Raw genomic sequence first — 14,873 nt, 5'->3', positions numbered from 1 at the left:
CAGGAGCAAAGTCCAAACCCACGATCATAACAACAGAGATGCCACGCCACTGGAGGAATTTATCCCAGAGCCTATGAACCAGCTACAGCAGCAGCATCTTCTAGAACTGAGCGTGCAGTTCAGGGATAGGGCTGAATGGCTGGCCAGGGGGAAAGTGCATGGGTATCAGCAGGTCCTAGAGAGGAATTCAGCTGTTCCACCCCAGCAGGAAACCAGGAAAAGATCCTGAGTGGTGGGATGCCCAGGTGGGGGAGGGGTTCAGGCTTGTCAAAGCTAAAAACCACAGCACAGTAAGCTTTGCTGGTTGGTTGTTTAGTGAGTAGGCTTGAGATTATTTTCAGACCAGAGAACAGGCCAGGCAAGAGTAAAACCTGACTTCACTCAAACCAAAACACCTGGGACCATCTGAGGCTGGGAACAGGAGTGGAGCTGAGCCCCCCCCACCCCCCGTGGAGAGTTTAAAATCAAGTAAAGGATGAGCAAGCAAAGAAAGTACAGAATTTTAGAAAGCTTCGTCAGCAACAAGGGAGATGAAGGTGCAGCCTCAGATGAGGAAATTAACCACAGGGCCCTTACATCCAAAGCTTCCAAGAAAAATATGAACTGGTCTCGGGCCATGGAAATTCTCAAAAGGGACTCTGAAGACAAAGTGGGAGAAAAAAGTCAACAGTTTGGAAAGCCAAATGGAAAAGGAGATAAAAAAAAAAAAAACCTGTCTGATTAAAATAATTGCCTAAGAATTAGGATTGAACAAATGGAACATTTGACATTATGATAAATCAAGACACATTGCAACAAATCCAATTGAATGAAAAAATAGAGGGCAATATGAAATACCTCCTTGGAAAAACAGCTGACCTGTAAAATAAATCCAGGAGAGATCATTTGAAAATCACTGGACTACTTGAAAAGCAGGACCAAAACAAGAGCTTAGACACCATCCTCCAAGAACTTTTGAAGGAAAATTGCCCTGATATTCTAGAAGCAGAAGCTAAAATAGAAAATGAAAGAATCCACCCATTACTTCGTGAAAGAGATCCCAAAAAAGAAAACCTCCAGGAATATTATAGTCAAATTCCAGAATTCCCAGGTCAAGGAGAAAATATTACACACAGCTAGAAAAAAGGAATTCAAATAGTGTGGAGCTCCAATAAGGATAAAGCAAGATCTAGCAGCTTCTACATTAAAGGACTGAAGGGCATGGAATATGATATTCCAGAGGGCAAAGGAACTGGGACTACAGCCAAAAATCATGTACCCAGCAAAACTTGTATAATCTTTCAGAGGAAAAAATGAGACTTCAATGAAAAAGAGGAGTTTCAGGCATTTGTGGTGAAAAGACCTAAACTGTATAGAAAATTTGATTTTCAAATATAAGACCCTGGAGAATCATAGAAAAGGTAAACAGGGAAAAGAAATCACATGGGGGATTAAAAGGTTAAATTGCTTATGGTCATACATGAGAAAATAATACTTCCGACTCATAAGAACTTTTTCAGAAAGGAATACACAGAAGACACAGGTCTTAACTGAATGTGAGGGGATGGTATTTGTAAAGCATTTATTTTTTTGTATGCTTGTCCTTTGTGCAGCAAGCAGGGTGCGATGTCTGGTGTCTGGGGCTTTATTTGTGCTCTGGGCCTCCTGGGCCCAGGGCTGGTGCTTTCTCCACTGTGCCATCTAGCTAACCCATGATGACATCTTTAAGATAGTGGTGAGGGGTTGGTGGAATGGACTGGGGGAAGGGGGCGGGGAGAGGTGGAATGAGGAGAGGTAGCTCACATGAAGGACACAAGAAAAAAGCCCATGATGGGGAAAGAAAGAGGGGGAAGGAGCGGACCACACTATCATCAGAATTGGCTCAAAGAGGGAATAACATACATACTCAAGTGGGTATAGTAATATATTTTTGCCCTGTGGAAACGTGGGAGGGGAAGGAGATGCGGTGGTGGGGAGAAGAGGGGAAGCAGGGAAGGGAAGATTGGGGGAGGGAGCTATAAGAAGCAAAACACTTTTGAGGAAGGTGAAGATGTTCTGCATTACACCACATGTATGACATATATTGAATTGCTTGATTTCATAAGGAGAGTTGAGGAGGGAGGGAGGAAGAAAAATTTAGGAAACAGAATTAGCTCACAGGCCTTTACCTCATCTGAGTGGGCTCATGGATGGAATAACACACATGCCCAATTGGGAAGAGTAATCTGTTTAACCCCACAGGAAAGTAGGAGGGGAAGAGGATAAAGACGGAAGGGTGAATGAAGGGAGGGTAGAGTGGGGGAGGGGTAAGTCAGTAGCAAAACACTTATGAGGAGGATTAGGGTAAAATAAGATAGACAATAGAATAAATATCATTGGAACTGAATGGGATGGAGGGAAATAGTTATGATGATTGACTACAATGTCAAAATGTATGGTACCTACTGTGATGGGCTATTGTGAAGAAAATTCTCTGTCACGTTCAAGGTACTATATAAAAATTATGATGAACAGGATGCTATCAGAAAAACCTGGAAATACCCACATGAACTGAAGAAGAGAGAAATGTACTATATACAAAATAACAGCATTAGTGTAAGATGATCTGCTGGGAAGCACGTGGTTATTTTCAACAGCAAGGACTCAATATAACTCTGAAGAATTTAGGAAAATCGCAGTCCATCTACAGAGAAAGAACCGATGGTTTCTGAAAACAGACTGAAACATTTTTTTGGCAATTCCTTAATCTGAAGTTTTGTTTTTATATGTTTTCTTTCACAACCTAGATGATGTAGAATTGTTTGCCATGACTACTCAGGTATAATTTAGGTTTAATTGTTTGAGTTATTGGAGTGGGAATGGGAGGGTAGGGAGGAAGAGAAGTTGGAACACAAAGTTTAAAAAAAATGATGTCAACATTTGCTTTTACATGTAATTTGAAAAATAAAAGTCTGAAAAATTTTAAAATAAAAAAAGAAAGAAAAAATAATAAAAAAGAAAGGTGACTTTTACCATATTTGGAAAAGGTATGAGGAGGATGACCTCCAGTATCAAAAAAATATTTTTGACCTTATTCAGTGTTTGATTGACAGATGTGATTGGTCATAAAAGATACAATTAGTCTGTTTAATACTGAGAAAATTTTGAATTGCATGTCATTTTATATTTTCTTCCAGCATTGTTTGAGGCCTCATCTAATCTGGTATCTTACATTCCATATTCACCAATTGAAATGTTTCAAAGGAAGGTGAAAGCACTTCAGACTATACCACTCAATTGCATCTTACTCCCACAGGCAATCATTTTATTCCCTGTGGCATAAAGTTTAATTACCTATGCCATTCTATAAAGCATGCAGAGCTACAGATATGATTAGTGATCATAAAATCATCCTGTTCTTTTTCAAAAGGCAACTAGAGTATTTTTTCCATGACCTTTTGTGCCAGTAAATGCCACAGGTAGAAGAGAAGCTGAATTAAGCAGTGTTTCCTTTTATTGGTAATAAATTTACTGCCTTTTAATTTCAGTGAATGCCACAGTGTTCTTGTATTATGTAAGAGGACACAAAGAACAGACATAAGTTTCTACCACATTTTGAGAACTGAAATACTTGAAAATAATCCTTAATTTATCTTCCTGAAACTATGTATGCTTAGGTCTAGTTCCTATGATAAAGATATTGACTAAAAAAAGCTGAAATCTGATGGTTTCATCTGTTATCTTTCTGACTAATGTTCATCACACTGAATGAAATAAGCATGATCTGGCAGTTGTGTCGGTAGGCAGATAAATAGTCTTTTCACCTAAACAACAGCCAATGAAACTTAATCTGGAAATGTACACCACTAATTACTGTGTGGTTGCTTATCTATGAGCTCAGAACCTGACTGATAATTCCATGGTTTGACCTCTTGATTTCCTAGAACTATTCTTCTTTGGAGCCTTCTCTTTTAATAACTACATTATAGATCCTGTCATGGTTGCAATCCAGTCTCTCCCATTGACATCCTTGTTTACTCTAATTTATAATGTTTCATGATTCTAGCCTTACTGTGGTAGGGCCTGTCTTAATATCTGCACTATGGTCCCCATTAGGTCATTTTAGGTAACTTTCTTCTGGCTAGCTGAACACATTTACTACACCAACCTTGGTTGCTGTACTATATATTCTTGTTGGATCTCATGAAATTAGAGTGATAGAGGATGAAGAGTATTGGATGGAAAATCTTGAGACCCATTATGTATGACTTTGAATTCTGCCTCTGGAACTTTTTGCTTGTCCATTTGGAAGTTTTTTTTTTACCTCTATGAAGTTGTTTCCTCATCGGAAAAATGGAAATAATGATTCTCATAACCCCTACCTCATGGCAATTTTGTGAGGAAAAGACTTTGTAATCTATAGCATATTATATAAAGTTTCATTGTTATTCCTTGAGCCACTCAATATGAAAATGTGATTGCTTGTCTGAAGGATTAATTTCAGCTTTATATCATTATTATCTTATTACTAGAATTTCATTTTAATTAATTATGGTTCTTTTTCAGGGGAAGGAGAGGATATTTATGCATCCTTACAGTCATTATCTATGTTATAAATGCTATGCACATAAAGTTCAAATATCTATGCTGAAAAATAATCTTTATACATAGCAATCACTAAATATACTATCAATTGCTTAGAATATTAAAGGACAACATTTGTCCCTTTTCTCAAATAGCTTATTGTTGAATAGAGAAGGGAGACACACAAATATATATACAGGATAAGTTGGAAATGGCCAACAGAGATTGCACTAGGATTGATGGAAATAAGGAAAGGACAAAACATTGAAGATTGAGCTTCTTTAGGTGAGAGTAAATGGAAGACAGACAGGTAGAGAGAGAGAGAGAGAGAGAGAGAGAGAGAGAGAGAGAGAGAGAGAGAGAGAGAGAGAGAGAGAGAAGGAAAAAAGGGACAGGGATACAGAGTGAGACATAGACAGAGACAGAGTTTCAGACATAAGAAATGGTCAGTGAAAAGGAGTCAGGTGATAGAATGGTATGCTTGAGGAGCATAGAGGAGGCCCAATTAGAAGACTAGATAGGAAGGAGTCAGATTCTTAAAGGATTTAAAAATCAAATAAATTATTTTATATTTTATCTTAGAATCAACAGATAACTACTGGAATTGACTGAATGGGGAGTGGGGTGGGATAGAATGGTAAGAATTTTACTTTAGGAACATCAATTCAATTGCTTAGTGGATGTTGAAATGGATTACACAAAAAAATTGAAGCAGAGAGATCAACTGACAATCTATTAAAATTTTTCAGTTGTTATTTAATAAGGGCTTAAACCAGGGTGGTTTCATTGTCAAAGAAGGAAAGTGGATATATATAAAAGATGTTCTGAAAGCAAAAACAATAGAACTTTGAAACAAATTCAATATTTATAGAGTTGTTCTCATCTATCAAATGCTGTGCTAGATTGTCTGGCTATAATAAATCAATAAATATTCACCAAGGTCCTACTAAAGTACTGTCAATTTCCTCATTTCTATCCATTATAGAATGTCATTCTCCATGGAATTGAAATAGGGGAGATATGTTAGGAAGACCTACATTCGAATCACTAATTTCTTGTTTTTGAAAATTTTGCATGCAATCTCTACACTGGCGCTATAACTGAAAAAAATGCTTTAAATATCATTTTATTCAAAACCTTCAGTTTACAGATGAAGGAATTTCAGTTCAGTAATGTAAAAAACTAAATACTAGAAAGAAATTTTATTTCTCTTTTTCCAATGACAAAGATAATATTCTTTCTACCATATCATAGCATTAATGTATTTGAATCAATGGATATTTCAAAATATGCAAGCAATTAGTTATTTATTTAAAAACTAAGGTGATAATAGCAACATAAATAGTAACAACAATAATATTAATAAACTATTTGTAAAATACAATCAACTATTGACAAAACTATTTTTTAAAAAGGTTAGATAAGGGGAAAACAGCACCAAAAAAATAAATTCTTGTTTCCCAGCAAATTCCTGGATTCTAATAGTAGTTCACTGATATAGATGGCAATTAGGAAACATGGAAATTAATTTTTCATCTGTTAGCACTATTTTTCATAATATCAGTTAACCATGGCATTCACAACTTTTCTATTATTATAAGAAAAAATGCAATTGTAAGTGAGGCCTATTAGAAATACTTGAAAAAGCATGACTGCTTTGGGCCAGTAGATAGTGTGAGCTATCAGTGTGATTCACTTAGACCCCAACTGGAAGGTGATAACTGCACAAATCTCATGCTGCCTGATCTATTGAAGAGATAAGGTATTTCTCTTCTAGTTATTTATCATTGACCATCATTACAGCAGCTAACACTAAATAGAAAAAGAATACAAAGTAATAAATAAAAAACAAAATAAGGAAGAACACACACAAAAAATAACATTGTGGGCTTTGTGGACAATAACAATGTGCCCTAAGTAAGTTCTGAGGAAGAGAAGACACTCCCTCTGTACCCTTCATAGATTCTCTTTATAAACTGGTCTCCCTGGGACTGATTATAGATACATAGACATGCTCTAAGTATACTTGTTAAACACAAATGTTTGTATCTCCCAGGCTTAATGCACTGTAGTAGTTATATAGATCTAGATAAATATGAAATTATAAGTAGACTCAATATAGATTTCTATTATTAATACATTTGCAGGTCTAAAGTATTTGGGCTATATTTTCATCATAGATTTAACCACATCCAAATATGTGGAAAAGCTGGACATGTTTAAATATTCAGTTAAGCCCAACAAATATTGTTTAGTAGCTATTATATGTAAGCTATCATATATGCTTTTGAGTATACAGTTATGGAATATAGCACAAGACATGCCCTCAAGGAGCATATGTACTTTTGGGAAGGATATAGGATATACACAAATAAATTTGATGAAATATATGTGGTAAGGGCAGAGCAGAGCATCAAAGTGAGGGAGGAATCATTTTAATCTAGGGTAAATGGGAAGACTCCATACAGGAAGTGGTAGCTGAGTTAGGCCTTAAAACCCAGGAAGAATTTCATAGAGGAATTCCTTTTAGAAATATATATGATATTAATGAAGACACAGAGTTAGTAGAAGAATGGAGTAGAAATGAAATAGAACAGAATTGTTGAAAATGGGGCCACAGTCACAAAATAAAGCCTACACTTAAAAAGGTATGTATTAAGTGGTAAATATAAGATATAATATTTATCTTTTCAAAATGTGAACTATCAATGGGAAATAATCAGAATTGTATAGTTCAATTCAAAAAGCAGATATTCAGCACCTATGAAGTGTAAGGTTATTGTATTGGGTGCTATTAAGAGGAAGATAGATGACATAATATGTATCCTCAAGCATCAAGCTTTGAATTAAATCAAATATAGTATAAGGAAAACAAATCCTTAAACTGATATTTCAATATCTCATGGTTTTGTAATGGAGAAAACATAATTTAGAATATATGTCTATATATACATACATCATATACATATATAAAATACACACATATTTATTCAATGTTGACAGTTTTTCATTAAAAAACAGGAAATATCTCATGACATCTTTTGACTATGAATTTAGAATACTAGCTGATGCAGTTAATAATAGTCTTTGTTGTGTCTTGCTTTATTTTGTTTTGTACTAGGTCTGTGATTTCATTGGTGTTGAGAAGTCCTGATAGGGACTATATCTACAAAAGTAGATAAAGTATTTCTTCTGAATTAAAATCTCAAGCCAGACCTCTAGAGCACCAAAAGGCAAAGTGATTCATCCAGAATCAAATAACCAAATTAAAAATCTCTGATTAAACACCAAATCAAAATTTTAAAAAATATCCATGACCAGATGGATTTACAAGTGAATTCTACCAGCCATGTAAAGAACAATTAATCCCAATACTACATAAACTATTTGGGAAAATAGGCATAGAAGGATTTCTATCAAATACCTTTTACAACACTCATATGGCACTGATACCTCAACCAAGAAGAGCTAAAACAGAGAAAGAAAATTATAGATCAATTTATTTAATTAATATTGATGGATGTTGTAGATAGTTTATTATCTTGAGCCATGGTATCTATAGGTATATGTTGCAAAGGAATAATTTCAGCCCTAAACTACATGAAATTTATATTTTTCTCCTTAAATGAATAATAAATATGGTATTACTTCCCCTCCATTATATGTATGTGTTTTTTTTCCTTACATATGTATCTTAAAGGTCAAGGTATTACAATATATATCATATTAACTTTCATTAAGTTGTATTACTTTATATTGTTCTGGCATGTTTTATTGTATCTCTTTGCATCATATAATCTTATTATATGAGTTATCACATTGTGTTTTAATGCTATAATATCACACCTTAGGGTGTGTATATATATGTGTGTGTGTGTGTGTGTGTGTGTGTATATATATATATATATATATATATATATATATATATATATATATATATATATATATATATACACACACACACACATATGCACAAAAATGCATGTACATATGTTGTTTATTATGTATGGGTTTTCTAAATCATATAACCTTTGTAAAATTGATCACATTTCTGAATTTACTTGATCAAACTTTGCCTAGCTACTGCATCATATAATTTGGAAATTTTCATACCATATAATCTTGAAGTCTTTGTATTTCAGTAATTATTGACAACTATAATTTGTGTTGCTTTCTATGTTTATTTATTTTTTGTTTAAAGCCAAGGGAATATAGAATTGGAATTATAGATATACAATTTAGTCTTAACCTTCTCACTCCACAGAATACTCTAATGAAACACCTTATGTTATAGCAGACCAAAAAAAATAAATACAAAAGAAACAAAATCCCTTTTATTTTTTCTGATGAAAAAAGCAAATCTAACCAGATAAACTCAAAAAAACCCTACCATTAATCAAAAATCAAAAGGATGCTGTGGAAAAATCATTGTCTCTAGAACTAGAAGGTGTATATTTGAACTTTGACTTAAACCTTTACCAAATTTCCATAACCAGAAAGTAATTTTCAAAGGATAGCTCTCGTAGATATTTTAAGGAATGTAATATAAAATGTTATGAGCATGTAAGCTATTATGATTAGAATTCCTGACTAAATACTTACATTAAACTGATAATACTACTGTTAATATTTGCATTTAACATTAAACTTGATTACTGGTATATTAAAGGTTGTCATTTATTATTGGGGCTGAGCATAGCAGGGTGGTTAGTGAGCTGACTCTTAAATCAGTAAGACATGGATTCAAGAGAGCGACCTTCATGTCCCCAAGGATTTTTATAATAGATTTATTTATAATAGACTACAATAGCATAAATTACTATATTTTTTTAAGGTCTAAGCCACAAAATAAGTAATAAAATAAATAATCTCAAATTATTTCTTGAAATGAAAATTTAATTTTGTTGTCTTAAATGTTGTCTTAAGGGTCAGCTAGATGGCATCAAATTCAGCCTCAGAAACTTAATACTTACTAGCTGTGTGACCCTGGGCAAGTCACTTAACCCTAATTGCCTAACCAAAAAATAAAAAAGAAAAAGAAAATGTTGTCTTAAAAATTGAGGTCATGTTGTGATTGGAAGCCATTTGAGTAAGCAAAGATGTAATGATATTCAAGGTGTAGTCACTTGATGTTATGTGATTTATTTCCTTTAATGATACAAGAATAAAAATTAATGAACATTATTGAGATTTCTAAAGAGAAAAAATAACTAGCTTATTTCTTTTACAGAAGTTATTGTTTATTTAACAGAGAATTCAAATGCACATATGATTTTCTAAGTTGTTTGTAACATTCAATTCTGGCTGTAAAGAAGACATGCTGCCTCCTACTCACAGCTGTCTGAGTAAGGTACAAATTATTAAATTGTCAATAAGCCTCCCCAGAGCCAATCATTAACAAGGATGGAACATGGAAAAGCTCCAAATCTTTTGAGAATAATACTCATTTAACTCTATTCTTCAAGAAAATTTCTGAATTATAAATAAGAATATCTTTTAAATTTCATTGAAATTTTTAGGACTCCAGAAGCTAGGGTGTTCCTGCAGTACTGCTGGGCTTTTCATCTTTGACTACATCAACACATAAATATACAAAACTGATGTTAATCAAAATATAAACAAAAGAGGATGAGCAGATCAATTAATTGGTCATGCAACAAAAAAATAAAACACAGAAGAACAAATTTTAAATCCTTAATTAAACACTAAATGAAAAAGAAAAAAAAATAATAACCATGGCCAAATGGATTTACAAGTGAATTCTCCCAACCATGTAAAGAACAATTAATCTAAATACAACATAAACTATTTGGAAAAAAGGCATAGAAGGAGTTCTATCAAATACCTTTTACAACACTCATACGGTGCTGATACCTTATCCAAGAAGATCTAAAACAGAGAAAGAAAACTACAGATCAATTTATTTAATGGAGATTGATGCAAACTTTTAAATAAAATACTAGCAAGGGGATTACAGTGTCATATCACCAAGATCATACATATACTATGATCAGGTGGGATATATAGCAGGGAGACAGGTGTGAAAAATAATTATTAATAATGCATTTCTACAGCTGGTGGTGAAGTGGACAAAGCACAGGCCCTGAATTTAGGAGGACCTGAGTTCAAATCCAGCATCAGACAATTGACACTATCTGTGTGACCCTGGGCAAGTCACTTAACACTCAATGCCCTGCAAAATAAATAAAATAATTAACAATAAGTAAATATTTGGGGGCAACTAGGTGGCATAGTGGATAAAGCACCAGCCCTGGATTCAGAAGGACCTGAGTTCAAATCCGGCTTCGGACACTTGACACATACTAGCCATGTGACCCTGGACAAGTCACTTATCCTTCATTGCCCTGCCCTGCCCCCCCACAAAAAAAAATTTCTAGGAGAAACCCAGAAGCTGCTCTTTCCCCCTATGTGGCCTGGGAAGAGGTTGCAGCTTAACAAAAGAAATGCAGATTGACCTCTCTGATTAGTTAGGGAAGGAAACACACCTTTACCCTCCCCCCAGCCCCAAGTCATGTCAATCAATGGAACTGAATGCTGCTAACCAATTAGCTTTGATCAAAGTGTGGTGACCTGCCCCTACCTGAAAGAGGATAAAAATCCCTGGGGACATGAGGGTCTTTCTCTTAAGCTCTTATGCTCTTCTCTTACTCTCTTGCCCAAGAGATGCTCTTGAACTAGCCATATACCATCTCCTCTACTTCCTGGGACTCTTACTCCATGCTGGGTATATAATTATGGACCTATAACTAATGGGGAAGTCAATCAGACACATGGTCAATACTTTAGCATTATGTGATATTCATTAATAATATTTTTTACTGCCAAACTGGTGCAATAGCCATTAAATTATAAGTAGCAATACTTCAGAAAAACCAAGCCTAGTTCCCCAATAATTTATACATAAACAGGATAGTCCCACAATATTTTAAATGACACACAGGGCTGATTCAACAATGGGTAAATATCTGTATAACTGACCAGAAATTATATGACTGTCTCAATAGATGCTGAAAGAGCTTTCAACAAATTACAGCACCCATTCCTAATAAAAACACTAGAGAACATTGGAATTAAGGGAACATTCCTTAAAATGATGAACAGTATCTCTCTAAAACCATGCTTCCTAATATTATCAGGTATAAAGCACCATTATCACTACTACTGTTTAATGTTGTACCACATAAATCATCAGAATTTCTGTGTATTACCAACAAAGGCCAGCAACAATAAATAGAAAGAGAAATTCCATTTAAAATAAATGGAAGGAATAAAAATACTTGAGAAACTATATACTAAGACAAATCCAGTAACTTTATGAATAAATATGAATAATTACAAAATGTATGAACAGTTAGAAATACATGAATAGTTATAAAACACTTTTCACAAAAATAAAGCAAAAACAAAACAGTTGGAAAATTATAAATTTCTCATGGGTAGGTCAAAGCAATATAAGAAAAAATCTAGTGTTTGATAAATATACAAGATTTTCAAATAAGAATCCACTATTTGAAAAAAATGTGGGGAAAAAATGGAAAGCAGTTGGAATGAAGCTAGCAATAGATTGTCTTTAATGTTAAATACCAAGATAAGGCCAAATGACTACATGATTTAGACATAAAGGGTTATATAATAAGTACATTAAGGGAACAATGAATATCTTACCTGTCAGACTTATGGATAAGTGGAAATTATATAGGCAAAGAGGAGATAGAGAGCATTATGATATGTAAAGAGGATAATTAATTCCATCAAATAAAAAAAATTATTTTTGTACAATCAAAAACAACATACCTAAGGTTAAGCAGGAAACCAGGGAAAATTTTTACAAGTTTCTCTGATAAAGGCCTCATTTCTAAAGTATATAGATAAATTATTCAAGTTTTTAAAAGTACAAAGAATTCCACAATTGAAAAATTATCAAAAGATATGAAAAGGCATTTTCCAAAAGAAGATATCAAAGCTATCTATAGTTATATGAAGAAAATGCTATAAATTATTATCAATTAGACAAATGAAAATGAAAATAACTCTGAACTACCACCTCATAACTATCATATTGACTAATATCACCGAAAAGGAAAATGACAAATGTTGGAAGGGATGTGGAAACATTGAGGCACTCACTAATGCTGGACTATTGGTGGAATTTTGAACTGATTCAACCATACTGTGGAGCAATTTAGAACTATGTCCAAGCAACTATTAAACTCTGCATACTCTCTGACTCAGCAATAATACTAGGTCTGTAACCATCAAAAATTATAGAAAAAAGGAAAGGACTTGTAGATACAAAAATTTTATAGTAGCTTCTTCTGTGATAGCAAAGAATGTAAAATTGAGGAGATTCCTATTAATTGGAGAATGACAACAATTTTTGATATATGATGTTGATGGAATAATACTGGGTTTAAGAAATGACAAGCAGAAAATAGGATGCAGAGAAATACACAGTTAATAATCATAACTGTGAATGTGAATAGGATGAATTCTCCTATAAAACAGAAGTGGAAAGGAGAGTGGATGAAAAACCAGAATTCTGGGAGCCAAGATCATGGAGGAAAGGCAGTAACCTCTCTGAGATCCCCTTACAATCACCCCCAAAATGTCCAAATAATTCCAGAAGACAATTCCTGGAGCAGCAGAACCCACAAAAGGATGGGGTAAGATCTTTTTTCTAGCCAAGGACAACTTAGAAGGTCTGCAGGAAAAGTCTGTTGTACCTGGATAAGAGTGAAGCACAGCTACACCTGAAGATCCATTTCCAGGCTGGCTGCACCAGAGAAAGGGACGCCTCCGCCCTCCACCTGTCCTGGATCCTCTGAATTTGCTGCACTGCCAGTATCTTCCATAACTAAGCTCATAGTCTCATGAAAGGGCTGAGTGGTTGGCTGGGGAAGATTACAGGGGTCTTTACTGGTGCTCAGGTGGAACGTGGTTGTTTTCCTTGTGCTGGGAACCAAGAAGCAGTCTTGAGTGGTGGTAGCACAGGTAGGGGAGTACAGGCTAGCCAAAGCTAGCAAACATGGTGAAACAGAATTTTGTTTCCAGGTTGAAAAGGAAGTAGGCCTGGGGTTATTTACAGACCAGAGCACAGGTCAGGTGAGAGGAGAAACTGCCTCTCCTTAAATCATACCACCTTGGATGCACTGACACTTGAGACAGTGCATCCTGGAAGCAGTGTCCCACCTTAAGAAGGAGCTAGAATTCAAGAAATAGGCTGGCAAAATGAAAAGACCTAAAATGATGCTAACCCTAGAATGTTTCTTTGGTGACAAGGAAGATCAATGTGCACCATCAGAAGAGGATAGCAAAGTCAGGGCTCCTACATCCAAAGGTTCCAAGGATAATATGAATTGGTCTCAGGCCATAGAATTGCTCAAAAAGGATTTTGAAGATAAAGTAAGAGAGGTAGAGGGAAAAAATGGAAAGAGAAATGAAAGTGAAGCAGGACAGTTATGAAAAAAAAAGTCAACCACTTGAAAAGCCAAATTGGCCAAATGGAAAATGAGGTACAAAAGCTCTCTGAAGAAAACAATTGCTTAAGAATTAGGAATGGGCAAATGGAAGCTAATGACTTTATGAGAAATCAAGACACACAAAAAAACCAGAATCCTAAAATATATTGTTTATGAGATTCTGGAACTACAGAACCTACAGAAAGAAAGACAAAATCCTACTACGTGAGAAAATTTAGAAGACTTCAGAAAAGGTCTGTCTCACCTAGGGTAAAAGGGGAGGGTGGCTCATCTCAGTAAAGCTTGGCTCAGTGTGGTTTATTACCACCCATCTCAGCTGGCAGATCACCTCAGCAAAGCTCCACTCAGTGGCAGTTCAACACTACTGCAACTCAACACAGCTGAGAGTGGGGCAGCTGATAGTGGGGCAGTCGAGAGCAGTAAGAAGCTTGCAACTGTAAACCCTGTGCCTCAGGAGCAGACTTCAACTTGATGAGTTTAAAAATAGCCTAGAACATGAGCAAGAAACAGAAAAGAACCTTTACCATTGACAACTTCTTTGGTGAAAGGGAAGACCAAAATTCAAACACAGATGAGTTAGTCAAAACACCCATAAGTGAAGACTCAAGTGGGAAGATGATCTTGTCTCACAAACAAAAAGCCATCTTGGAAGAGCTCAAAAAGGCTTTTAAAAAACAAATAAGAGAAGTAGAAGAAAAAATGAGAAAAGAAATAAGATAAATGAGAGTTACACTGCAAAAAGAAGCACAAAATATGAATGAGGAAAACAATTCCTTAAAAAAATACAGTTGGCCAAATGAGAGAAAACATAAGCCAAACAAAAAAAGAAGT

Source organism: Dromiciops gliroides, chromosome 3 (assembly GCF_019393635.1).
Source record: "Dromiciops gliroides isolate mDroGli1 chromosome 3, mDroGli1.pri, whole genome shotgun sequence".
Lineage (NCBI taxonomy): Eukaryota > Metazoa > Chordata > Mammalia > Microbiotheria > Microbiotheriidae > Dromiciops > Dromiciops gliroides.
Note: the sequence above shows the minus strand (reverse complement) of the source record.